Genomic DNA, 7,344 nt, shown 5'->3' with positions numbered 1-7,344 from the left:
TTTAGTTTTCCGCATGTTTCTCATATCGTATCCCTTATAGTTTGTAAATTACGCTAAAAATTGCTATCTCTTCCCATTGGTAAATGATGGGGGCTGGAAGGGGCGGAGGGGGGGTGTCAGCTGAAACTTGAAACGTGAACTCTGTTTAAATGTGTTAGTTAATCTCTATGCCAATCGACAAACACGCCTATTGTCACTATTTACCACGCTTCTTTGTCATTCACAAAGACGAAATACAATGTCACAAAATACTGTATATAGCCCTGTTAACCACTATATTTGCAACAGCTTTGTTAAAAATAGATCAATGGTTATTGATTAATTATTAAGTAAATAAAATATGTTCACGTAATCCCTTGCCTGAGAGCGAATGTCACTAAAACGCACCGTCTGTTTTCCAAAATTCCAGAAATACCTGCCATCGAAATGTAGATCAGAAATACTTCATGACTGTCAAGTAAAATTTAACTTCTCCAAGCTCTTTTTTTTTTTTTGGAGGGTGGGGGGGGGATAAAGTGATTTAGTGGTACATTTTTACCTTTAGGCAATCTGAGAGGCTGACACTTAGCCGTCGTAATGACTGGCAGCTTGAACGCCCATTCATACGAGGCCAAGATTTAAATTTATTCTTCTTTAGCTTTGAGCGAAACGCAGCCGCTTCCCCAGGGACATTGGCGTACCAGGCCAGTATATGTATATATGTATATATGTATATCACAAGCCCGCAGCCAGCACACAAGGGGGGTGTTCTTTTTCTGAAGATGTGGACCTTTTATCATGAAACCTTTCAAATTTTCACTGATAGTGACTTTCACTGCTGCTTTTTGTCAAATTAATATTCATACCAACAGGACAAATTCGAGGAAGCTCCCCTACTACTATTTAACATGTAAGAAATGTAATTGAAGAGGCGAAAGTGAGACATTATGGGAAAATGTCAAATGTGGGACAATTTCTGGGTAGACATATGCACTTTTAATAGGAGAGTAAAAAACCGCTTTAGAACAGTACGAGCTCTTACAATTACATAAGCCGTCTACCCAAAGATCGCCATAAAGACATATGAATACTAAATGAGTATTAATTTGCATATTAATTTCCATACAATTATCTTAAAAGTGAGTACTACGGTTCTTATCTTATCTCATATGACGGCCCATTACACTATCAAGTTCGTTGCAAATTGTTTCTGATAATCGCACTGCTTGTGTAGGAGAGCCGTAAGAAAACTTTTAAACACAGGAATAGGTTGCTTAAATCAGATGCTGCGTTTTCCTATCATGTTAAGAGACATTGTCAGTTATTCTCTCTCTCACAAGTGAAACATATACATATATTATACTCAGGAAGAAGTGGCTTACCGCGTCGCAAGCAATTAACTCCGTCCTATATAGATGAATGGAGTTTAATGGTAATTTTTCTTGTCTTCACACCCTACTAAAGCTACTCCCCTTTCCCAATTCAGAGCTTGAATACTACATAACCCCTCAAATAAAACTATCTGATGTCGGTTTTTTCTTCTGAAATGGACATGACGATATGGGGGTCAAGAACTTAACGTTGCAATAAACATTCAGAACTTCATTTTTTAATTCAAAATAATATATCGAATCCAAGTGCAGGGTCGGACCAAGAATTAATTCGTTATTTCGGAAACAAATTACTTTCTTTAAAAAAAATCCGATACAGCTTGAAAATACCAGATAGGAAACCTTAAAAAGCGGAAGCGTCTCGAATGGTGAATAAAACAGAAGATTAATTATTTCTACTGCACAAGTACATGAAGAAGATAGGATATATTATACCTGAATTAATAACCATTTTAATAAGATTATCTTTCTCACACTTACGAGGGCATGGGGTAGAGGAGTTTAATTATGCAGCAGTTAACAGTTTCAAATTTGTACATGTATATAATAATAATAATAATAATAATAATAATAATAATAATAATAATAATTTATCAACCTTTAATAAAAATACATCATGTCTGTGTAGCAATGTCATATAAGTAATGTTCCATGATGATGGAATTTTAAAACTGTTCAATTTCTACACTATAACTTCAGTGTGACTGATGAAGTCCTAAATGCTGGGACGAAAGCTATCACAGGTACGCTTTTAGTTAAAGTGTAGACATTGAACAGTTTTAAAATCTGAGCACTATGAATACATCAAAATTGATTTCCTCCACGAGTTCTTAAATAAACATGCGAATTAATCGCATTAAGTGAATAACTCGTGCTTTGCTGCATGGTGATCGGGCTCATTTGTTTCCTATCGTTGAGAAAACGTATCAATTTATTTAGAACATCCACATTACGTTCGTCGTCTCATCATTCTCGCTTAGGTCCATTCAATATAACTGTAATGACCACACAGTTTTATCTCATGATAATTATAATAAGTGAGTTGACTGTACAAGACAGCGATGAATAATGCGATAATGCCATATATATGTAAATTCTTACGGATTAGATTACTTTTATTTCATCTAGATCTTTATATTTTAATAAAAAAAAATAAAATTAAATAATAATTTAATAAAATTAAAGTTAAAACTTGCAGATGAAAAGAAAAGGTAAATTAGTAATCAATGAAAGAAAGATGACCTGATAACTTTTGTTCTTATAGCAGTATAGTTATGACTTTTATAGTATCCTGTCGATCCCTTGACATATCTACATAGCTGCCATAGCCTTTTTTAGTGTAGTTTCTCACTATTTTTAAAATTGGTCTCAAACCGATCAGCACCATCTTTGTCTACGCAACTTAAATATTTAGTCCGTTTTCATAGGCAGCTCTGAGTTTTATCTTGGTTTTCGCTCAGGGGCGGCAAGGTATTTTTCTACTACAATATGAAGGGAATGGAAAAACTGCTGGATTTTGCCTTCTTATCTCGTTATAAAGCTCTGTGGGAGGGGGTGAATGGGATTTCGCGGAAGCTAAGGGGTGGAGAGCGTGATAACGGTGCCTTCCCCTGGATCACTTAACTCATACCTGTTTGACAGATAAAATATCACGCGACTACGATGAAAATTGTGTCCCAAGGCTTTCCGCTTCCCGCCTTGAATCATCCCTGTGACAGTTTTATGGCCATGATATCTCCTTTTTGCTTTTAAAGGCGTGTCACTTGTTGGTCAGGTGATTGACTTCAATATAGAATATACTGCCTAATACAAAAGCACACAGTTTACTTGCAGAACATATAAACATAGAGAGGAAGGTTTTCGTTTTCATCCGAAAAAAAAAAAAAACAATAAATTGGCGACTAAACAGTGTACACATATGCGATCACACAAAGTATTTTTCATAAAAAAAACTGCTGAATGTTACAGAATCTTTGTTCACAGGCTCACTTAATGCGGTGGCCTCTTTATGTATTTTTTTCGTTTTCATCCAAAAGATAGTTTGTGATAAGATGTTTAAACCTCTCCTTATTTGATAATATAAAATTAGGTGCGAAAAACTTGTCGGTAGCGGGAGAGGCCATCTTCATGCCTTTTGGCTCCAGATAATTGCCATCAAACCAGCGTCCCTCTCTCACTAAGGTACGAAGGAAGTCCAATTTCTGCTTTTTCGGATCATCACCAAAACGCTCTCCATCCCCACTCAAGGCGGATGTCAACTTCGTTTTGATGCCATTTATATCGAAGCACCATGAACAATGCCATCCGGCAAATTTACCCTGTTCCCCGAGTTGCCATACCAATACATCGTTTCCTCCTTTCTTGTATTCTGATACCTTACTCTTTTTTACCTCGCCTAATCCTTTTCGCAGCGTACCAGGTTGGTTGTCAAAAACTTGGCGGAGCATGCCTACCGAACACCCTGCGGACTGCACTGTCCAAACACGGTTCATTTTCCAGAAATATCCGTACACAGACCACCTAAGAACAAAGCCAAAGGGCTCAGGGTACCCGTCATGGAATTTGAGAAAGGCTATTGCATCACAGGACGGTATCTCATCGGCGTCAAGATGAAGAAACAGATCGTCTGGTCGTAGTTCTGCAATACTCGGGAATCCTTTTTTGAGAAAGTTTCTTGCATACCGCTCCATTTTAAATCCGTTCGTTTTACCGATTGCCAAAAAGTGGTCTAAATGAATATAGATGATATTTGAGTAAAAATCGCACAAGTATCCATCTTGTAGTTTTTGGTATAACAAAGGTAATTTTGGGTCCCCGTGAAGCGTGAAATTCGACTCTTCTATCATCACTACGTCGACCAACCCTGTTAGCTCGTGCAAAAGCGCTTCCAAAGTGTCAAATTCGTGATTCAGGAGCATTGAAATGACGACCTTTCTTGGATGTCTGCGAACTTTTATTTTTCTTTGAATTTCTTGTGGGAGTTTCGATATCCTGAGCCGTGCAACTTCGGGTATGCTGCAGGCGTTTCCAGTCCAGCTCTTCTGACAAACACACCCATTCTTTTCATTGCGCCAAAGAGTACCAAATTTGAAACATCGAGTTCCGTTATATGAGACGAAATGCTGGTCTTCCGCATTTATTTCATCCAACTGAGCTGGAGCAATAGTGTACAGATCGGAAAAACGCCTGGCTGCTTTTGCTTTGCATGTAGCCTCAGAATTTTCAGCAGTTTGCTTCAGTTCATGTTCGCCAATTCGTCCAGTTTGCTGATGAAAAGACGCTAGTTCCTTTTCATTAAGGCGTCTGTGAATTTTGTCCTCCATTGAAACGAAGTATAGCACACTAAGTTGAAAGACCACAAATAGCACCAGTAATGGGCGCCTGTAAATCTTAGCCCTGTATTTTATGCTCCGAAACATACTGTTTACCTTAATTTTTTTCAATCAATCAGCAAGTTGCTTTCCTTTAGACCTTTTGTCCAAGAAAATGTTTTCAAAATGACATCAACACTCTTTGTTCATAATCTTATTCTGCAGACAGGCGCCGGAATTGAAGCTGTGCTCAACATTGATACATATCTTGCACATCTTAAGTTGAAGGTAATAATTTACCTACCTGTGAGGGGAGGGGGGAAGGGGGGTCCCACGTTTGCCCCACAGCTACCTGTCTACTTGACTATGCATGATACAGTGATTACTAATTTAGAAGGCTATATATATATATATATATATATATATATATATATATATAAATATATATATCAGCTATATGCGACATATTATTATAGAATGACAGATCGCATTTCGGAGTATCAGTCAGAACACCGTCAGGATGAGCCCACGGTCGTACTACAAAATTTGTTCTAGGGTATGATACTCCGAAATGCGATCTGACACACACCTTGAAATCAGGTAGTGTGGTGCGATATACCGGTTAATTCAGGATCCTTATGTGCCGAGTCTGGTAGTTTGGTAGGTCTCTGGTTGGTATTGTTTCGTATTAAAGGGCGGTTGTTTCGCTTTCCGTAAAGTGGTTGCGCGTGGCTTCACTAGCAGCAACACGACCATACCCGTCTTTTTCAAACTGTGAGAAAGACGCCACTGTTGCTACACATACGCCTACGCTGATATTTTCTTTTGGTGTAGAAAATAAAAATATACTTGTTTATAGATTGCATCATTTTAGAATAATTCAGATACTATCAGTTGAGTTAATTGTGGGGCACAAGCTTTCGAATTATTCAAATACGGTACGGTAAGTATGTTTAATAGAAATTTAAATGCGTGAAGGGTGATATACCAGACAAGGACAGAAGTAACGCGTAATTACCAGTGTTTGTCAATTATCCTGTGAAACAGGCGTTTAAAACTCTGATATTCACAACAATTTATGAAGTAGAAATCTGAGAGCAATAAGATTGGTGCTGTGGAGAAACTGCGAACCGAGTTAAAAATGCTACAGTTGTGAAACAGATTGCAAACCTGAATAAAGAATGCTATAGTAGAGAAACCCAAGTCTTTACTGGCTTGACCCGTTGTGACAGGAATGGTAGTGCTAGGAATTGAAGCCCGGGTCCCATGTGACTAGAACAGGTTAGGGTTAGTCGCAGTATTGGGGTTCGTATATGGGACAAATGCCACCTACAAAGTAATGGGGAACGGACTATGGTTCCTGGCAGACTACCATTCCTGTCACCCAGAGACAGTAGTTGGGAATTCATACGTGTATTCAAGGGTAATGAACCGGGGAAGAGCCAATAGGACTATTATTAGAAGCCTGTGCTTTTTACCCACCTGGTCCAGTGCCACCCTATTTATTTGTATATTGACAGGCGACTAATCTCAATATAACGGTTAAATTTTCATTACACTTGAAGTTATCCAAAAATAACAATAAATTGGCAAATAAACAGTATACAAATACATTCATACGAAGTAGGCCTATTTTTCATAAAAAAGGCTCTTGAACATGTAACAGCATCTTTGTTCTTTCACTCACTTCACTCTTTAAGTTGTTTTTTCGTTTTCATCCAAAAGATAGTTTGTGATAAGATGTTTAAACCTCTCCTTATTTGATAATATAAAATTAGGTGCGAAAAACTTGTCGGTAGCAGGAGAGGCCATCTTCATGCCTTTTGGCTCCAGATAATTGCCATCAATCAGCGTCCCTCTCTCACTAAGGTACGAAGGAAGTCCAATTTCTGCTTTTTCGGATCATCACCAAAACGCTCTCCATCCCCACTCAAGGCGGATGTCAACTTCGTTTTGATGCCATTTATATCGAAGCACCATGAACAATGCCATCCGGCAAATTTACCCTGTTCCCCGAGTTGCCATACCATCGTTTCCTCCTTTCTTGTATTCTGATACCTTACTCTTTTTTACCTCCCCTAATCCTTTTCGCAGCGTACCAGGTTGGTTGTCAAAAACTTGGCGGAGCATGCCTATCGAACAACCCGGGGAGCTCAATTTCAAAACACGGTTCATTTTCCAGAAATATCCGTACACAGACCACCTCAGAACAAAGCCAAAGGGCTCAGGGTACCCGTCATGGAATTTGAGAAAGGCTATTGCATCACAGGACGGGACTTCGTCGGCGTCAAGATGAAAAAACAGATCGTCCGGTCGTAGTGCTGCAATACTTGGGAATCCTTTTTTGAGGAAGTTTCTTGCATACCGATCCATTTTAAATCCGTGCTTTTTACCGTCTGCCAAAAAGTGGTCTAAATAAATATAGATGATATTTGAGTAAAAATCGCACAAATATCCATCTTGTAGTTTTTGGTATAACAAAGGTAATTTTGGGTCCCCGTGAAGCGTGAAATTCGACTCTTCTATCATCACTACGTCGACCAACCCTGTTAGCTCGTGCAAAAGCGCTTCCAAAGTGTCAAATTCGTGATTCAGGAGCATTGAAATGACGACCTTTCTTGGATGTCTGCGAACTTTTATTTTTCTTTGAATTTCTTGTGGGA

This window comes from Lingula anatina, chromosome 5 (assembly GCF_051362555.1).
Source record: "Lingula anatina isolate TDL-2025a chromosome 5, LinAna3.0, whole genome shotgun sequence".
In the NCBI taxonomy this organism is placed as follows: Eukaryota; Metazoa; Brachiopoda; class Lingulata; order Lingulida; family Lingulidae; genus Lingula; species Lingula anatina.
The sequence above is the reverse complement of the archived record's forward strand: the minus strand, read 5'-3'. Positions refer to the sequence as shown.